Source organism: Triticum aestivum, chromosome 5A, assembly GCF_018294505.1.
Source record: "Triticum aestivum cultivar Chinese Spring chromosome 5A, IWGSC CS RefSeq v2.1, whole genome shotgun sequence".
NCBI lineage: Eukaryota > Viridiplantae > Streptophyta > Magnoliopsida > Poales > Poaceae > Triticum > Triticum aestivum.
Window position 1 is genome coordinate 264,252,546 of NC_057806.1, and position 22,071 is coordinate 264,274,616.

A 22,071-nucleotide genomic window follows, 5' to 3' on the forward strand; every position below is an offset into this window, starting at 1 on the left:
CAAGCTTGGCAGTACGGATATGTAGATCTCCTTCCTTGTAACCGACTCTATGTAACCCTAGCCCCCTCTGGTGTCTATATAAACCGAAGGGTTTAGTCCGTAGGACTAACAACAACAATCATACCATAAGCTAGCTTCTAGGGTTTAGCCTCTTCGATCTCGTGGTAGATCAACTCTTGTACTACTCATATTATCAAGAACAATCAAGCAGGGCGTAGGGTATTACCTCCATCAAGAGGTCCTGAACCTGGGTAAACATCGTGTCCCCTGCCTCCTATTACCATCCGCCTAGACGCACAGTTCGGGACCCCCTACCCGAGATCCGCCGGTTTTGACACCGACGCCCGTGGCTCGTCCTTCTTATGCTCGACACTGTAAAGGTGGTATGCTCCATTGTGGAGCACTCTGGTGACAATGAAGGGACCTTCCCAAGCTGGGGCGAGCTTGTGTGGTTTCTACTGATCCACTCAAAGAACCAAGTCTCCCTCTTGAAAGGCTCGACCCTTCACGTGTCTAGCATGGAATTAACGCAAGTCTTGTTGATAAATGGTCGACCAGATCAAGGCCATCTCTCTTTCCTACTCTAGGAGGTCGACTCTGTCTTGCCGAGCTTGTTCTGCTTCATCTTCACAGAAGAGCTCAACTCGTGGTGCATTATGAAGCAAGTCACTCGGTAGAACAGCTTCAGCCCCATAGACCAAGAAGAATGGAGTTCGGCCAGTCGACCGATTAGGAGTTGTCCTCAATCCCCAGAGAACTGATGTAAGTTCATCAACCTAGGCGCCCACTGCGTGCTTGAGATCTCACATCAGTCCGGGTTTCAGTCCTTTGAGAATCAGGCCATTTTCTCTTTCTGCTTGTCCATTCGACTGGGGATGGGCGACTGAAGCATAGTCGACTTGTGTGCCTTGTGAGGCGCAGAAGGTTCTGAACTCATCAGAATCGAAGTTTGATCCGTTGTCAGTGATGATGTTGTGCGGAACCCCATATCTGAAAATCAACTCTCTGATGAAGCTGACAGCAGTACTAGCTTCAAGATTCTTAATAGGATTGGCTTCGGTCCATTTGGTAAACTTGTCGACTGCTACAAGCACATGAGTGAAGCCGCTCCTACCAGTCTTTAGTGGACCAACCATGTCCAATCCCCAAACAGCAAAGGGCTAGACGAGTGGGATGGTCTTTAGGGCTGATGCAGGTTTGTGCGACATATTGGAGTAGAACTGGCAGCCTTCACATCTGTCGACTATATCTTTTGCCATTTCATTTGCTCGTGGCCAATAAAATCCAGCTCGGTATGCTTTAGCCACAATGGTCCGAGAGGACGCATGGTGACCACAGGTCCCCTAATGGATGTCGTGGAGGATCACTCGGCCTTCTTCTGGTGTTATGCATTTCTGGCTGACCCCAGTTGCACTTTCTCTAAACAGTTGACCTCTTATTACAGTAAAGGCCTTGGATCGACGGACGATCTGTCGAGCCTCTTCTTCCTCCTCTGGGAGCTCTTTCCTAAGGATATATGCAATGTATGGCACTGTCCAATCTAGAGTCATGACCAACACCTCCATGATTAAGTCGACCACGGCTGGGACCTCGACTTCAGTCAGATCTGTGGCACTCCTAGGCTGCGGGGGCTCTTCAGCAAAGGGATCTTCTTGAACTGAAGGTGCATGAATATGCTCCAGGAACACATTGCTGGGAATAGCTTCTCTCTTGGAGCCTATCTTTGCTAAATCATCTGCTGCTTGATTTTTCAGTCGGGTACATGATGGAGCTCTAACCCCTCAAACTTCCTTTCCAACTTCCTCACCGCGTTGCAGTAACTAGTCATGGTTGGGCTTCTGACGTCCCACTCCTTCATCACTTGATTGACTACCAAATCTGAGTCGCCATAGACCATGAGGCGACGGACACCGAGTGAAATGGCCATACGCAACCCATACAAGAGTGCTTCATATTCTGCTTCGTTATTGGAGGAATCAAAGTGAATTTGGAGGACATATCTGAGCTTGTCTCCTCGGGGGGATACCAGTACCACCCTAGCACCGGAACCATTCAGCATCTTGGAACCATCAAAGAACATGGTCCAGTGCTCCGAGTGAACTTGAGTCGGCAGTTGTTGTTCAATCCACTCAGCGAGGAAATCTGCTATTGCTTGGGACTTGATAGCTTTATTTGCCCCAAACTTGATATCTAAGGGAAGGAGTTCAATCGCCCACTTTGTCACTCGACCAGTTGCATCTCTATTGTTCAGAATCTCTGATAATGGGGCGTCGCTGACGACTGTAATGGAGTGATCAGAGAAGTAATGTGCAACCTTCTTCATGGTCATATAAATCCCATAAACAAGCTTCTGATAATGTGGATATCTTTGCTTTGATGGAGTCAAAACTTCAGAGACATAGTATACTGGGCACTGAACTTTGTAAGCTTTTCCTTCTTCTTCCCGTTCGACCGTAATTACTGTACTGACGACTTGTCCAGTGGCTGCAATGTAAAGCAGTAAAGGCTCTTTGCTGATTGGAGCAGCAAGCACCGGCTGGGTGGAAAGCAGGGCTTTGAGCTCTGCAAATGCTGCATCAGCTTCATGAGTCCACTCGAACTTATCTGACTTCTTCATCAGTCGGTAAAGAGGCAGTGCCTTTTCACCGAGGCGAGAAATTAATCGACTTAGGGCGGCCAAACAACCAGTAAGCTTCTGGACATCATGCACACGCACAGGGCGTTTCATCCGGAGTATGGCACCCACTTTCTCTGGGTTAGCGTCGATCCCCCATTCGGAAACGAGAAAACGGAGTAATTTTCCGCCTGGAACTCCAAACATGCACTTTGATGGATTAAGCTTGATATCATACCTTCTGAGGTTGGCAAAGGTTTCAGCAAGGTTAGCCAGTAGGTCGAAACCTTTTTGTGACTTGACCACAATGTCATCCATGTATGCTTCCACATTCTGACTGATTTGAGTGAGCAGACACTTCTGGATCATCCTCATGAATGTGGCTCCGGCGTTCTTCAAACCGAATGGCATAGTGACATAACAGAAGCACCCAAATGGGGTGATGAAAGCGGTTTTTATCTCATCGGGTCCGTACAGATGGATCTGATGATACCCGGAATAAGCGTCCAAAAAGGACAAACGCTCACACCCCGCAGTCGAGTCGACTATTTGGTCGATGCGGGGGAGAGGAAAGTGATCTTTCGGGCAGGCCCGATTGATATGTTTGAAGTCGATGCACATGCGAAGTGAGTCGTCCTTCTTTGGGACCATGACAACATACCACTCGGAGTGGTAAATCTCTCGGATAAACTTGGCTGCCAGAAGTCAAGCCACTTCTTCACCGATTGCCTTCCTCTTCTGTACGGCGGACCATCGAAGATGTTCTATGACATGTTTCACCTTTGGGTCGAGTCGCAAACGATGCTCAGCCAGTCCCCTGGGAACACCTGGCATGTTAGAAGGTTTCCATGCAAAGATGTCCCAGTTCTCACGGAGGAACTGGATGAGCGCTTCTTCCTATTTGGAGTCGAGTGTTGTTGAAATGTGAGTCGGAGCAACATTGGGATCCGTTGGATGAATATGAATCGGCTTCGTTTCACCAGACGACTGGAATGTTGAATCAGTGGCAAGCTTCTTAGCTCGCAACAAATCACTCAGATTTGCATTTTTTTGATACTCCTGCAACTCCACTATTGCCATTTGTGCATCGACGATCTTTGAGCCCTTCTGGAAGCACTCTTTTGCCTTATTTCGACTGCTAGTGATAGTGATCACCCCTTTAGGACCAGGCATCTTCAATTTGAGGTACACGTAACAGCATCGTGAAGGAAATATGCCCTAGAGGCAATAATAAAGTTATTATTTATTTCCTTATTTCATGATAAATGTTTATTATTCATGCTAGAATTGTATTAACCGGAAACATAATACATGTGTGAATACATAGACAAATAGAGTGTCACTAGTATGCCTCTACTTGACTAGCTCGTTAATCAAAGATGGTTATGTTTCCTAACCATAGACAAAGAGTTGGTATTTGATTAACGGGATCACATCATTAGGAGAATGATGTGATTGACTTGACCCCTTCCGTTAGCTTAGCACTCGATCGTTTAGTATGTTGCTATTGCTTTCTTCATGACTTATACATGTTCCTATGACTATGAGATTATGCAACTCCCGTTTACCGGAGGAACACTTTGTGTGCTACCAAACGTCACAACGTAACTGGGTGATTATAAAGGAGCTCTACAGGTGTCTCCAAAGGTACATGTTGGGTTGGCGTATTTCGAGATTAGGATTTGTCACTCCGATTGTCGGAGAGGTATCTTTGGGCCCTCTCGGTAATGCACATCACATAAGCCTTGCAAACATTGCAACTAATGAGTTAGTTGTGAGATGATGTATTACGAAACGAGTAAAGAGACTTGCCGGTAACGAGATTGAACTAGGTATTGAGATACCGACGATCGAGTCTCGGGCAAGTAACATACCGATGACAAAGGGAACAAAGTATGTTGTTATGCGGTCTGACCGATAAAGATCTTCGTAGAATATGTAGGAGCCAATATGAGCATCCAGATTCCGCTATTGGTTATTGACCGGAGACGTGTCTCGGTCATGTCTACATTGTTCTCGAACCCGTAGGGTCCGCATGCTTAAGGTTTCGATGACAGTTATATTATGAGTTTATGAGTTTTGATGTACCGAAGGAGTTCGGAGTCCCGGATGAGATCGGGGACATGACGAGGAGTCTCGAAATGGTCGAGACGTAAAGATCGATATATTGGACGACTATATTCGGACATCGGAAAGGTTCCGAGTGGTTCGGGTATTTTTTGGAGTACCGGGGAGTTACAGGGATACGGGGGAAGAAGTATATGGGCCTTATTGGGCTTTAGGGGAGAGGGAGAGGCAGGCCGCGCCCCCCCCCCCCATTGACTAGTCCGAATTGGACTAGGGGGAGGGGCGGCGCCCCCTCCTTCCTTCTCTTCCCTTTTCCCCTTCCTTGTCTCCTACTCCTACTACTTGGAAGGACTCCTAGTTGGACTAGGAAAGGGGGAATCCTACTCCCGGTGGGAGTAGGACTCCCCTAGGGCGCGCCATAGAGAGGGTCGGCCCTCCCCTCCTCCACTCCTTTATATACGGGGGCAGGGGGCACCCCATAGACACACAAGTTGATCTTCGTGATCGTTCTCTTAGCCGTGTGCGGTGCCCCCTTCCACCATAATCCTCGATAATATTGTAGCGGTGTTTAGCCAAAGCCCTGCGACGGTAGAACATCAAGATCGTCACCACGCCGTCGTGCTGACGGAACTCTTCCCCGACACTTTGCTAGATCGGAGTACGAGGATAGTCATCAAGCTGAACGTGTGCTAGAACTCGGAGGTGCCGTAGTTTTGGTGCTTGATCGGTCGGGCCGTGAAGACGTACGACTACATCAACCGCGTTTTCATAACGCTTCCGCTGTCGGTCTACAAGGGTACGTAGACAACACTCTCCCCTCTCGTTGCTATGCATCACCATCATCTTGCGTGTGCGTAGGAAATTTTTTGAAATTACTACGTTCCCCAACAGTGGCATCTGAGCCTAGGTTTTATGCGTTGATGTTTTGCACGAGTAGAACACAAGTGAGTTGTGGGCGATATAAGTCATACTGCTTACCAGCATGTCATACTTTGGTTCGGCGGTATTGTTGGATGAAGCGGCCCGGACCGACATTACGCGTATGCTTACGCGAGACTGGTTCTACCGACGTGCTTTGCACACAGGTGGCTGGCGGGTGTCAGTTTCTCCAACTTTAGTTGAACCAAGTGTGGCTACGCCCGGTCCTTGCGAAGGTTAAAACAGCACCAACTTGACAAACTATCGTTGTGGTTTTGATGCGTAGGTAAGAACAGTTCTTGCTCAGCCCGTAGCAGCCACGTAAAACTTGCAACAACAAAGTAGAGGACGTCTAACTTGTTTTTGCAGGGCATGTTGTGATGTGATATGGTCAAGACGTGATGACATATAAGTTCTTGTATGAGATGATCATGTTTTGTTGAAGTTATCGGCAACTGGCAAAATTCTTATGGTTGTCTCTCTATTGCATAAGATGCAAGTGCCCAATAATTGATTTACTTTATCGCTATGCGATAGCAATAGTTGCAAGAGCAATTGTTGGCGAGACGACCACGTGACGACACATTGATATAGATCAAGATGATGGAGATCATGGTGTCATGCCGGTGACGATAGAGATCATGACAGTACTTTGGAGATGGAAATCAAAGGCGCAAGATGATGATGGCCATATCATGTCACATATTTTGATTGCATATGATGTGTATCTTTTATACATCTTATTTTGCTTAGTTTGATGGTAGCATTTTAAGATGATCTCTCACTAATTATCAAGAAGTGTTCTCCCTGAGTATGCACCGTTGCGAAAGTTCTTCGTGCTGAGACACCACGTGATGATCGGGTGTGATAGGCTCTACGTTCAAATACAACGGGTGCAAAACAGTTGCACACGCGGAATACTCAGTTTATACTTGACGAGCCAAGCATATACAGATATGGCCTCGGAACACGGAGACCGAAGGGTCGAGCGTGAATCATATAGTAGATATGATCAACATAGTGATGTTCACCAATGAAACTACTCCATCTCACGTGATGATCAGACATGGTTTAGTTGATTTGGATCACGTGATCACTTACAGGATTAGAGGGATGTCCATCTAAGTGGGAGTTCTTAAGTAATATGATTAATTGAACTTAAATTTATTGTGAACTTAGTCCTGGTAGTATTTTGCAAATTATGTTGTAGATCAATAGCTCACGTTGTTGCTTTCAAATGTTTATTTTCATATGTTCCTAGAGAAAATTGTGTTGAAAGATATTAGTAGCAATGATGCGGATTGGATCCGTGATCTGAGGTTTATCCTCATTGTTGCACAGAAGAATTATTTCCTTGATGCACCGCTAGGTGACAGACCTATTGCAGGAGCAGATGCAGACGTTATGAACGTTTGGCTAGCTCAATATGATGACTACTTGATAGTTTAGTGCACCATGCTTAACGGCTTAGAATCGGGACTTCAAAGACGTTTTGAACGTCATGGACCATATGAGATGTTCCAGGAATTGAAGTTAATATTTCAAGCAAATACCCGAGTTGAGAGATATGAAGTCTCCAACAAGTTCTATAGCTAAAAGATGGAGGATAATCGCTCAACTAGTGAGCATGTGCTCAGATTGTCTGGGTACTACAATCACTTGAATCAAGTGGGAGTTAATCTTCCAGATAAAATAGTGATTGACAGAATTCTCTAGTCACCATCACCAATTTAGTAGAACTTCGTGATGAACTATGATATGCAAGGATAATGGAAACGATTCCCAAGCTCTTCATAATGCTGAAATCGACGAAGGTAGAAATCAAGAAAAACATCAAGTGTTGATGGTTGACAAGACCACTAGTTTCAAGAAAAGGGCAAAAGGAAGAAAGGGAACTTCAAGAAGAACGGCAAGCAAGTTGCTGCTCAAGTGAAGAAGCCCAAGTCTGGACCTAAGCCTGAGACTAAGTGCTTCTACTGCAAAGGAACTGGTCACTGGAAGCGGAACTACCCCAAGTATTTGGCGGATAAGAAGGATGGCAAAGTGAACAAAGGTATATTTGATATACAGATTATTGATGTGTATTTTACTAGTGTTCATAGCAACCCCTCGGTATTTGATACTGGTTCAGTTGCTAAGAGTAGTAACTCGAAATGGGAGTCGCAGAATGAACATAAACTAGTTAAGGGTGAAGTGATGATGTGTGTTGGAAGTAGTTCCAAGATTGATATGATCATCACCGCACACTCCCTATACTTTCGGGATTAGTGTTGAACCTAAATAAGTGTTATTTGGTGTTTGTGTTGAGCATGAATATGATTTGATCATGTCTATTGCAATACAGTTATTCATTTAAGTTAGAGAATAATTGTTGTTCTATTTACATGAATAAAACCTCATATGGTTACACACCCAATGAAAATGGTTCATTGGATCTCGATCATAGTGATACACATATTCATAATATTGAAGACAAAAGATGCAAAGTTAATAATGATAGTGCAACTTATTTGTGGCACTGCCGTTTAGGTCATATTGGTGTAAAGCGCATGAAGAAACTCCATGCTGATGGGATTGTGGAATCACTTGATTATGAATCACTTGGTGCTTGCGAACCATGCCTTATAGGCAAGATGACTAAGACTCCGTTCTCCGGAACAATGGAGCGAGCAACTGACTTATTGGAAATAATACATACTGATGTACGTGATCCGATGAGTGTTGAGGCTCACGGCGGGTATCGTTATTTTCTGACCTTCACAGATGATTTGAGCAGATATGGGTATATCTACTTAATGAAACACAAGTCTGAAACAGTTGAAAAGTTCAAAGAATTTTAGAGTGAAGTGGAGAATCATCGTAATAAAAAATAAAAGTTTCTACGATATGATCGCAGAAGTAAAATATTTGAGTTACGAGTTTGGCCTTCAGTTAAAAACAATGTGAAATAGTTTCACTACTCACGCCACCTGGAACACCACAGCATAATGGTGTGTCCGAACGTCATAACCATACTTTATTAGATATGGTGTGATCTATGATGTCTCTTACCGATCTACCACTATTGTTTTGGGGTTATACATTAGAGATAGTTGCATTCACGTTAAATAGGGCACCATCTAAGTCCGTTGAGACGACACAATCTGAACTGTGGTTTGGCAAGAAACCAAAGTTGTCGTTTCTTAAAGTTTGAGGTTGCAATGCTTATGTGAAAAAGTTTCAACCTGATAAGCTCAAACCCAAATCGGAGAAGTGCGTCTTCATAGGATACCCAAAAAGAAAATGTTGGGTACACCTTCTATCACAGATCCTAAGGCAAGATATTCATTGCTAAGAATGGATCCTTTCTAGAGAAGGAGTTTCTCTCGAAAGAAGTGAGTGGGAGGAAAGTAAAACTTGATGAGGTAATTGTACCTGCTCCCTTATTGGTAAGTAGTTCATCACAGAAATCTATTCCTGTGACTACTACACCAATTAGTGAGGAAGCTAATGATGATGATCATGTAACTTTAGATCAAGTTACTACCGAACCTCGTAGGTAAACCAGAGTGAGATCCGCACCAGAGTGGTACGGTAATCCTGTTCTGGAGGTCATGTTACTTGACCATGACGAGCCTACGAACTATGAGGAAGCGATGATGAGCCCAGATTCCGTGAAATGGCTTGAGGCCATGAAATCTGAGATGAGATCCATGTATGAGAACAAAGTATGGACTTTGATTGACTTGCCCAATGATCGGTGAGCCATTAAGATCAAATGAATCTTCAACAGGAAGACGGATGCTGATAGTAGTGTTACTATCTACAAAGCTAGAATTGTCGCAAAAAGTTTTTCGACAAGTTCAAGGTGTTGACTACGATGAGAGTTTCTCACTCATATTTATGCTTAAGTCTGTTCGAATCATGTTAGCAATTGCCGCATTTTATGAAATCTGGCAAATGGATAAACAAAACTGCATTCCTTAATGGATTTATTAAAGAAGAGTTGTATATGATGCAACCGGAAGGTTTTGTCAATCCTAAATGTACTAACAAAATATGCAAGCTCCAGCGATCCATCTATGGACTGGTGCAAGCATCTCGGAGTTGGAATATACGCTTTGATAAGTTGATCAAAGCATATAGTTTTATACAGACTTGCGGTGAAGCCTGTATTTACAAGAAAGTGAGTGGGAGCTCTGTAGCATTTCTGATATTATATGTGGATGACATATTGCTAATCGAAAATGATATAGAATTTCTGGATAGCATAAAAGGATACTTGAATAAGAGTTTTTCAATGAAAGACCTCGGTGAAGCTGCTTACATATTGGGCATTAAGATCTATAGAGATAGATCAAGACGGTTAATTGGACTTTCACAAAGCACATACCTTGACAAAGTTTTGAAGAAGTTCAAAATGGATCAAGCAAAGAAAGGATTCTTGCCTGTGTTACAAGGTGTGAAGTTGAGCAAGACTCAAAGCCCGACCACGGCAGAAGATAGAAAGAGAATGAAAGTCATTCCCTATGCCACAGCCATAGGTTCTATAAAGTATGCCATGTTGTATACCAGATCTATTGTATACCCTACATTATTTTTGGCAAGGGAGTACAATAGTGATCTAGGAGTAGATCACTGGACAGCGGTCAAAATTATCCTTAGTGGAATAAGGATATGTTTCTCGATTATGGAGGTGACAAAAAGGTTCATCGTAAAGGGTTACGTCGATGCAAGTTTTGACACTGATCCAGATGACTCTAAGTCTTAATCTGGATACATATTGAAAGTGGGAGCAATTAGCTAGAGTAGCTCCGTGCAGAGCATTGTTGACATAGAAATTTGCAAAATACATACGGATCTGAGTGTGGCAGACCCGTTGACTAAACTTCTCTCACAAGCAAAACATGATCACACCTTAGTACTCTTCGGGTGTTAATCACATAGTGATGTGAACTAGATTATTGGCTCTAGTAAACCCTTTGATTGTTGGTCACATAACGATGTGAACTATGGGTGTTAATCACATGATGATGTGAACTATTGGTGTTAAATCACATGGCAATGTGAACTAGATTATTGACTCTAGTGCAAGTGGGAGACTGGAGGAAATATGCCCTAGAGGCAATAATAAAGTTATTATTTATTTCCTTTTTCATGATAAATGTTTATTATTCATGCTAGAATTGTATTAACCAGAAACATAATACATATGTGAATACATAGACAAACAGAGTGTCACTAGTATGCCTCTACTTGACTAGCTCGTTAATCAAAGATGGTTATGTTTCCTAACCATAGACAAAGAGTTGTTGTTTGATTAACGGGATCACATCATTAGGAGAATGATGTGATTGACTTGACCCCTTCCGTTAGCTTAGCACTCGATCGTTTAGTATATTGCTATTGCTTTCTTCATGACTTATACATGTTACCATGACTATGAGATTATGCAACTCCCGTTTACCGGAGGAACACTTTGTGTGCTACCAAACGTCACAACGTAACTGGGTGATTATAAAGGAGCTCTACAGGTGTCTCCAAAGGCACATGTTGGGTTGGCGTATTTCGACATTAGGATTTGTCACTCTGATTGTCGGAGAGGTATCTCTGGGCCCTCTCAGTAATGCACATCACATAAGCCTTGCAAGCATTGCAACTAATGAGTTAGTTGCGAGATGATGTATTACGAAACGAGTAAAGAGACTTGCCGGTAACGAGATTGAACTAGGTATTGAGATACCGACGATCGAGTCTCGGGCAAGTAACATACCGACGACAAAGGGAACAAAGTATGTTGTTATGCGGTCTGACCGATAAAGATCTTCGTAGAATATGTAGGAGCCAATATGAGCATCCAGGTTCCGCTATTGGTTATTGACCGGAGACGTGTCTCGGTCATGTATACATTGTTCTCGAACCCATAGGGTCCGCACGCTTAAGGTTTCGATGACAGTTATATTATGAGTTTATGAGTTTTGGTGTACCGAAGGAGTTTGGAGTCCCGGATGAGATCGGGGACATGACGAGGAGTCTCGAAATAGTCGAGACGTAAAGATCGATATATTGGACGACTATATTCGGACATCGGAAAGGTTCCGAGTGGTTCGGGTATTTTTTGGAGTATCAGGGAGTTACGGGAATACGGGGGAAGAAGTATATGGGCCTTATTGGGCTTTAGGGGAGAGGGAGAGGCAGGTCGCGCGCCCCGCCCCCCATTGACTAGTCCGAATTGGACTAGGGGGAGGTGCGGCGCCCCCTCCTTCCTTCTCTTCCCTCTTCCCCTTCCTTGTCTCCTACTCCTACTACTTGGAAGGACTCCTAGTTGGACTAGGAAAGGGGGGATCCTACTCCCGGTGGGAGTAGGACTCCCCTAGGGCGCGCCATAGAGAGGGCCGGCCCTCCCCTCCTCCACTCCTTTATATACGGGGGCAGGGGGCACCCCATAGACACACAAGTTGATCTTCGTGATCGTTCTCTTAGCCGTGTGTGGTGCCCCCTTCCACCATAATCCTCGATAATATTGTAGCGGTGCTTAGGCGAAGCCCTGCGACGGTAGAACATCAAGATCGTCACCACGCCGTCGTGCTGACGGAACTCTTCCCCGACACTTTGCTGGATCGGAGTCCGGGGATAGTCATCGAGCTGAATGTGTGCTAGAACTCGGAGATGCCGTAGTTTCGGTGCTTGATCGGTCGGGCCGTGAAGACGTACGACTACATCAACCGTGTTTTCATAACGCTTCCGTTGTCGGTCTACAACGGTACGTAGACAACACTCTCCCCTCTTGTTGCTATGCATCACCATGATCTTGCGTGTGCGTAGGATTTTTTTTGAAATTACAACGTTCCCCAACAGGTCGAGCCATAAAACGCGCATAAGATGGCCTGCCTAGAATAGCGTGATAAGCACTCCGGAAATCCACAACTTCAAATGTCAACTTTTCTTTGCGGTAATTCTTGGAATCACCGAACACTACGTCGAGAGCGATCTGGCCGAGTAATGCAGCCTTCTTGCCAGGAATGACTCCATGGAAACTCATATTACTTTCGCTGAGTCTGGACATCGGAATGCCCATTCCTTTCAACATCTCTGCATATAGTATATTCAGACCACTGCCACCATCCATTAGAACCTTAGTCAATCGAGTGCCTTCGACTACTGGGTCGACCACCAGCGCTTGCCTCCCAGGGGTGGCTATGTGCGCTGGGTGATCGGACTGGTCGAATGTAATGGCAGTCTGAGACCACTTCAAATAACTGGGTGTCATCGGAGCAACCATGTTCACTTCTTTGTTGATGACTTTCAGTCGACTCTTGCTCTCAACTTCAGCAAAAATCATCAGAGTGGAATTGACGTGGGGGTAACCATCATCGTCCTCCTCCTCATCCTCAACTTTGTCTGCTTCCTTCTCCTTTTCCTTGGGTTGTTTCTCTCGGAATTGCTGGATTAGGAGTCGACACTGTCGAGTGGTATGCTTTGGGTAAATGAAATTACCCTCTTCATCTTTCTTGGTGTGAATGTGGCATTGTAAATCCAGCACATCATTTCCATCTTGATCTTTTACTTTCTTGGGGTTCCACGGCCCTTTGGGTTTCCCCTTGAACTTCCCTTGAGTTACGGCCAAGGCTTCTCCAGGAGTAGCTGGCTCGGCTTTGCGCTTCTGCTTCCGACTCGAGTTCCCTCCTCCGGTTTCGTGAGCGACCGTTTTGTGCTTGCCACTCCGGAGTCGGTCTTCTTCTTCACCATTGGCGTACTTGGTGGCAATCTCCATCATCCGAGTCAGAGTCATATCTCCTGTTCGACCGAATTTCAGATTCAACTCCCAATACTTAACGCCTTCTTTGAAGGCACAAATTGCTTGGTGATCTGACACATTCTCCATTGTGTGGTGCAACGTGATCCATCTCTGGATATAATCCCTCAAAGTTTCATTCGGTTTCTGAACGCAACACCGTAGTTCTGTCAACCCTGCTGGCCGCTTGCAAGTACCTTCAAATGTTCTGACAAATACTCGAGCAAGATCTTCCCAAGTATAAATACTACCAAGAGCTAACTGATTCAGCCACGCCCTGGCCGAGCCCTCTAGCATCAAAGGAAGGTGCTTCATGGCCACTTCATCATTGCCGCCACTGACCTGTACGGCCACTCGGTAATCCTCAAGCCAAGTGTCAGGCTTGGACTCACCAGTGAACTTATTGACTCCAGTCGCCAACCTAAAGTTGGGAGGAATCACCGCAGCCCTGATGGCTCTGCTGAAGCACTCTGGGCCTGAGACATGCACTCTGCTGCTGGTTGGAAAATCTCTGTCGGGGCCTTCTCTGTGAGCTCTGTTTCTGTCGACCAGACCCTGAACGAGAATAGATCTCGCATCAAAGCCCGGTTCACTAGGGTTGACTGGAATCCTTTGCCCACCACTGTGAGGGCGTCTATCATCCTGCTGCCGAGGCACGTATGATCCACTCCTTGGGGGAGGCGTGAGCACTCGACGACGATCATCGTGATCGAGTCGGTGATCATACTGCTCACGGTTTCTGTACTGATCTCGTCGGTCTCCACGTCCCTCACGCCTCGGGAGCGATCTTGGACTGTGAGCCGACTAGACTGTGTCTGCAACCACGGATCTGCTGTGAATCCTATTCCGCGACTGAGATACTACTGTATTCTGCTCTCCCGCGGCTCGGAGCAAGGCCCGGATCTGCACCAAACCCCGACCAGCTTCTGACTGGGAAGGTTGAATTGACTCTGCTATTCGGGCCGCAGCTGCGAGATTCTGGATTGGAGTTCGCTATACCTGAGTTGGAGGTGGAAAAATGTGATGTCGACTGGATTCGGGAGCACGCTGCTGAGCACGCTCGTCGAGTGCGCGCTGGAGGTTATCTAGTCGAGTGCGCTCAGCCAAGTTGGCCAGGCGCGCCTCCTCCAAGGCCTGGGCCTCAGGGGTTTCTCCAACGATAGGAGTGTGAAGTGCATCCATGTTTCGGCGGTGAAGTTCCTCCTTCCTCTGCAAAGAGAGGGGTTCGGGTCGGTACTCTTCATGGACACGGGACGGATCACCGCCACCATCGCCTCCGTCCTCACGGGTGAAGCCAGGAGGACTACGTGGTCCATTGACCATCAAAACTTCCGCCGCGGGGTCGCTGTTGTCGCACTCGGATGCAGTCCCTACGGAGCCAGTCGAACAGGCCATAGAGAGTTTCGTAGGGCTCGATTGTCCCGACCTGGGGGGTGGCCGATTGGCGAGCCACCGCATGCCTCACCCACCACTGAAGCCTCGACCGACCGGAACGTTTGCCCCGGCGGGCTACAGGGAGGGAGGTCGGCACGGGAGCCGACCGATACTGAGTCGACGGCTGCCGTAGGAGGACGCCACGGACGCACGCACGAAAGTGCGTTGCCCTGCGGACGGGGAGCGCCTCAACGTCGAGTGGCGCTTCCTGGAGCCAAGCGGAGTCATCGGCGATGAATACAAGCGCACCGAGATGGATCTCGTGGCCCTTGGCCAAACCTCCACCTGAAACCATGTTGATGGGGATCGGAAAAATCACAACTTCTCCAACAAGTCGCTAAGACACCTGCCCCACGGTGGGCGCCAACTGTCGTGGTTCTAAGTCTGACAGTAGAATGGGGGGTAGGAATGTAGAGGCAAGATCCTAGCTATGGAGGAGTTGTACACACGAGTTTTACGAGTTCAGGCCCTTCTCGGAGGAAGTAACAGCCCTATGTCTCGGAGCCCGGAGGTGGTCGACTGGATTATATGCGTGTGTGTTACAGGGGGTGCGAACCCTTGTCCCTGAGGAGGGGGTGGCTTATATAGAGTTCGCCAGACCCCTCCCACCCTCAGTTACAAAGGGTTTAAGGTACATAAAGATGGGCACGTTACTGGTAACGCCTACAATAAGGATACATAATGACCATTAAAGCTATGACTTAATTCCCGACCGTTGTAGAGTGGAGTGGCTCTAGATCTTCTGGTAATCGAGTGATTGTCCATACGGTCGAGTGTCTTCAAGACTGTCGAGTGGAACATAACTTCATGGTCGAGTGGATGATGATTTTTCTTCGAATGCTTCTGACTCCTTTAGAGATGTCCTTGGGAAGGGTATCTTGGACAGATCCATGACCCTACCCTAGGTACATAGCTTCATCACCGTCCATGTCCGGCTACGCCACTATTGCGTTGCGAGAGGCAACTTGAGCGAGGGAGGCGACCTCGAGCTTCATCCCCGAAGACAAGCTCTCCCACAGAGCGTTCGCACTTGCGGTCATGGCGGATGTGGTGCCAGGTAGGAGGACGATGCGCTATGGTGTGGAGGTTAGCTGGGCGTTGTCGCTTTAAGTAGCGCATTCTGGTGAGGCCGAGCGTCCGGGTGCGTCATTAAGTCGCCGGAGTTGGTTCCTCGGGCACTGAGCCTCTTAACGACGACATACGAACGGACGGCATGAATGCGGGCAGCTAGCACCGGCTGGGAACGCACCGCACGACGGTGCGAGGGACGAGGGTTTTGGTGTGCCAGGGTAGTCAGTTGCGGTCGTGGCAACGTTGGAGATGCCCTTTGCTCACATGCGATCCCCGCATGTCATTGAAAAAGCAAGACGACTCGGCATGGTCTCAGGTCCAGAGGATGCAGTTGGCCGCGCTACACCACTCCGCGAACGCGTCGCGGCGCCCCGTGCATCCTCGACGAGCCGGGTGTTGGGGTGTGTTTGGATTGTGGCCAAAGTGCACCCTACCAAAATTTTGTTCATGACCCAAAGATTGGTCTTTGTTTGGATGGTTGTCATTTTTTGGCATGCCAATGAACTCTAGCCAACCCTAGTTCATTTTTCTTGCCAATGTCGGCCAAATCATGGGCAACCAATACCTCAACCAAAATTTTGGTCATGACCCAAAGATTGGTCTTTGTTTGGATGGTTGCCATTTCTTTGGCATGCCAATGAACTATCGCCAACTCTAGTTCATTTTTCTTGCCAATGTCGGCCAAATCATGGGCAACCAATACCTCAACCAAAACTTTGGCTACCCAATGCTTTGATGGGGCAACCTTGGGCACAAACAAAACATACTGTTGGTCGTGCCACAGCACTAACGCCACCCTCGGCACACTGAAACCGACCGTGTCTAGTGACGATATGAGCGTGTCGCTCACCGTGGTCGCCGTGTCCAGAGGCGATGCTGGAGCTGCGCCCCGTTGTTGGCCCCAACGACCCACATGAACGGTTGTCGATGGCGAGGAGGTCGTGGGCCAGCTCCTCCATTGGACTAGTCTGCGCTACGTCGTCCCGACGGGTGTGCCCCACATGTCGGTTTCCCTGTTTTCCCGGCCATAATCGAGCGTCAGTGCTCCGCGTTGCACATTAGGCCTTTCACTATGTAGGCCAAGCGAGACAACTTATTGTTTATTTGAGCCGTTCAAGTATAATCATGTGGCGTTTGCTTATTTCTCATTCCTCTCCAACCCTCTTCTCCATCGATCATGTCGCCCTCCAGTCAAGTCCATCCTCCCGCATGCCTCATTTGAACATTCCACCGAGTATCATTCGCATGTACCCACCCTAGTCCTCTTTCAATAGATCTCCGGACCCCGAGATGAAATCGATAGGGAACGAGTGGGGGCACGTGATACCTAAGGCGGATTCAAAATTTTGAACCGGTGATCATAGCATCCACAAATCATATATAAAGGGTATTCAATGTTCGTTTCATTTTTGAACGTACAATATACTCCCTCCTGTCCTTTCTAGTTTACATATAAGTTTTATGTGTAGTCAAAGTATCTCTACTTTGATCAAAAAGGTATCAACATTCAACAATGACCAATCAATATTGTTAGATTTATACGTACTCCTAGATTTGTACTCGAGATGGTTTCCAATTTGACTATTGACACGATTAATAGTACATGAGATGTATAATGTGAAAATTATATCATTGGAAACTCCTTTCACATACAAATTTGACTGTATGCTTTGTGTAAGTTGCATGTCATATATTATTACTCTAATATTTGGTCAAAGTTAGCCTCGAAAAACGCATTAGACCCTGTATGCTTTGTGTAAGTTGCATGTCATATATTATTACTCTAACATTTGTGTAAGTTGCATGTCGTATATTATTACTCTAACATTTGGTCAAAGTAGTATAGTGGAAGTGGATCCTCTGACGTAGGTATCCCTGCCTTACCCTCCCCTTCGGTCACTTACTGGCGGACCCCATGCTTGCTAGGCCCCGCATGTCAGTTACTCAATGGGTTCGGCCACGTCAGGGGATCCTCATCCGTAGTATACTCCCTCTGTTTTTATTTACTCCACATAAAACGGAGGGAGTGGTGGTATAATAAATGACGCGGGCGGGGGAGGGGGAGGGACGTCGGTTTGCTCTCAACTGCGGTCCCACAAGCGAGCGAAAACGCAAGACGAAGTGTGTCCCATTTGGTGAGCGACGTGGAGGGTCCAGCGTGCCGGCCTGCAACGCGAATGCGACAAGAGCGATGTACAGTCAAAACCGATTGACCGGTCGTCACCGGAACCACTATTCACACCAGAACCTTCACTGCTCGGCCTACGCCAGCCACTGCCCTACACCACACCAAATCTCCAGCCCATTCCCCCACCTTTCGATCCCCTAGACCGCATCAAGCGTCCCCTAGTTCGCCGGAAAGCCATGGTGCGCCGCAAGATCACTTACTACATGATGCTGATGCCGGAGCGCCGCGCAGAAATCGCGGCGGCGGTCGGCGCCACAGACCTCCGTTCCCAAGCTCGCTTTGCGGCGGGCCAATCCCTGAGTTCTTTGGAGCCAAGCTACGAGGAGGAGGAAGCCGATCCAATGTTCATGGCGGAGGTCACGGCGTAGAAGGCCCCCGATGGGTATGAGACGATGGACGTCGACTTTGTGCCGGCATCCAAGTCCCCCATGGTGCAGGCGGACCAGCGGTTCAACATGGCGATACTAAAGGAGGACCGCGAGGCAGAGGCTCAACTCGACGCGGAGCGCGTGCATGCCGCTGCCATCGAGGATCTCCTGCAGGCGGAACCGGATGTCGTGGATGTGAACCGGGCGGCGGAGGCTCAACTTGAGGCGGAGCACGCGGATGCCGCTGCCATCGAGGCCCTCCTGCAGGCGGAACCGGACGTCCTGGACTTGAACCGGGCGGTAGAGGCTCGACTCGACGCAGAGTGCGCGGATGCCGCTCTCATCGACGCCCTCCTGCAGGGGGAACCGGACGTCCTGGACTTGAACCAGGCGGCGGAGGCTCGACTCGACGCGGAGCACGCGGATGCCGCTGCCATCGAGGCCCTCCTGCAGGTGGAACCGGACGTCCTCGACTTGAACTGGGCTGTGCTCTTGTCCGTGCAGAGCGCCCGCACGCTCCGCTTGAACGAGTAGCTGGAGGCCGAGGACAACCACGGTGCGGAGACACACGCCGGCAGCGACGGCTGGTTCGCACCGGCAGCCAAAGACGACGAGGTCGTCTCTTTCCGCGAGCAGTGATAGTTTTTCTTTATGTTGTTGTTTTTATGGATCTTTTGCTGTGTAAAAACATATATTTGTTATGCAAGTCGCCTAACTTGGATCAGTCTACCATTTCAGGCGGTTGGATGAATATCCTATGTCTCCTAACCCTTCTTTCCTTCTTCCTCACCTCTTCTTCTTCCCCAACAGACCACCGCACGGGTCGTACAGATACTCCCCAACATGTGGTTGGATAAACATACTCTATGAACGAAAATTATGTGTCAGCGATAGGATGGCTGAGTTTGGTTTGTTCACATGCGACAGCACGAGTCAGTGAGGGTGCGTTCCCTTGGTTGGGTTTGCGGCATGCAGGAGCGACTGTGTGAGGGTGCGGTGCGACCGCGGCGTGCAGGAGCGACCTTGTGAGGGTGCGGTGCGACCGCGACAGCCGTGCGCAAGTGTACCTCCTTCTAATTTTGAAAACTTTAGGCAAGCTTGGCAAAAATGTGTGGCAAAGTTTGGCAATGCAAGGCCTAGACCCAAACAGGATAAGTACGTACGTACTAGGAGTACTAGTGTTAAAAAAGAAAGGCGGGGTTTTCCTTCGCGGGGTTTAATCGATACAAATCCTCGTTTCAAGTGTCAATTAATGCGTATTTTTTTCTCCAAAGACCAAAGAGCTAACCATCTCACTCCTCATCGCTTGATTAATGCAGCGCCATGCAAACCAACCTTCTCACTTCCGCATGCATGCAGGGGATATTAATGTCCTTGGTTGCTAACCCCATCAATTTTGCCTCGATTAGTGTTAGCGGCCCTTTGCAAATTGTAATTTTGATATACTAGCCTTGTGTACAAAAAAATGGAGGTAGTAACTATATTTGACTTCCTTCCCCATTGCGGTGACGTCGACGATATCTTTTTTTTGGTGGTTTGGCGAAGTGCGTTCGACGGAGAACACCATTGAGGGAGACCATGGTAAGTCGTTCGCAAGTGCCGCCTGCAAGCCAAGACAACCACCTTATTTGCATCCAGGAAGTCCTTTACTAGTACTACTAGGAGTACTAGTGCGGTGAGATGGTTTCTCGAAGAAGACGATGGAGAAGCGGAGTCAGCGAAGAGTGAAATGATGGTTGCTTCGTCCGTGCTTTTGTGATTTGACGCCTCACTGCTTTGTGATTTGTGATAGAAGGGACAGGGGTGTAGACTCTGTGCTCTATACTGTACTACATGCGTCCAAGCATGGGAGAAAGAGGAGAGATGTTGCATTTTTCTATTCCTTCAATAAATCAATCAGGGAGCTTCGGTTCCATCTTTTTGGCTTTGGAAACACCGTCCACAATGGTTCCCACGATGCCAAAAGCTATTTTCACATTTGGCTACACATTGCGGATGCCCTTAACCGTACCACTTGGTTTTGCTCCTGTGTGCTATCTATACAAATCTCAATTATATTGATCTAAAAAATAATAGAATCAAGATTAGTAAAAAGGAGGTGATTTTGCCGCGCGGATGGCGGGGGAGGTTTGTTATTTGAGCAATGCTACATCCACGTAATGGTTTAAAGTTACGAACTGATGTGATGTGGGACTATTTGATTGGATTAAAGGAGAGGATTAGGCCCACCCCACCTGATGTAGGGTAGAACCCTAGTGGCCCGATCTTTCATGAAAGGAGCGGAATCCCACGAAGAACACGGAGGGGAAAACAAGAGAAAACACTCAAACCAACTTGAATAGGTCACACATGTGCTAGATCCTCGGATACATAGAACGATACACGGTCCACGGACAACTAAGGACGATACATGGTAACCGGTCTTCTCCGTGAGGAGGTCTTGAAGTTCTTCTCCAAAAGGAGGTCTTGAATCCATGGGGGGATCTTCTCCGCTAGGAGGTCTTGAATCCAAAGGGATCTTCTCGGAAGAGGTCGCGGTCTCTCACGAGGAGTAGATCCGATGTGGATGAGCAATGCTCTATCTCTAAATATGAGCTAAACCAATGCTAACCCTAGAAAGTTGGACGAGGTGGAGTATATATAGTCTAGGGGGAGAAGGGATACACGGGCCTCGGCCCTTCACTGTGCGCAGACAGGGGAGGCCGGATGTTCGGGCTGGTCGGTCCGGATGTCCGGGCTTTCAGGCGATGTCGGATGTCCAGGCTGGGGAGGCCGGAGGTCCGGGCTGGAGTGGTGGCACTTGTTGCTCTCGGGTTTGGAGGGGCCGGATTTCTGGGCTGGGAGCCGAATGTCCGGGGGCTCGGGAACGCCCGGATGTCCGGGCTGGCGAGGCCAAATGTCCGGAGCCTGGGAGCTGTTCTCCGTCTTCTTCCGTCGTCGCTTCCATGCTTCCCTCGCGGATGGTGTAGTTGTTCCTTGGCGCTTGCACTCTTCCTCGTCGTCCATAGTGTTCCGACAATACCTATGCATGCACACGAGAGGGGTGTCAAGTAGTATACCATCCTCGAAGGGGTCAAGTGAGCACGTGTAAAGGAGATGATTCACCTTTGGGTATGTCAAGTAGATGTCGCACGTGTCACTCGCCAAATGGACTCTTGACATGGTGATGTCCATAGGATGCTCCGCATCACCACCTGAAAATCAGGGGGGCATATATAGATTAGATGGAAAGTATACGTAGCAGTTACGTAGCCCTTTGTAAGTCTAGGATTAGGCTTCTTATTTTCGGAGGACGTTGTCCTGGCGGTTTGCTAACATGCGGTCCCACGTGTCAGTGCTTTACCAAGCCGATCCGCGTCCCACATGAGGTAGAACAACGGTAGAAGCAACACGTGGTTAAGTTGAAGAAGATGAGGGAGAAGCGCATTCAGCAAAGAGTGAAATGATGGTTGCTTCGTCCCTCCAACTTAACTGAGGGAAAGGTGCAGCTTTGTGATTTGACGCCTCATTGCTCATTACTATGTCGGCGCCATGACTGGGGTGCTTCACCCCGGCTGCTCTGCACTGTATTCCGGTATGGCACGTGGACCCGGTAGCTCGATGTCCCACATGTCGGCGAAAGGGACTAGAAGATTTA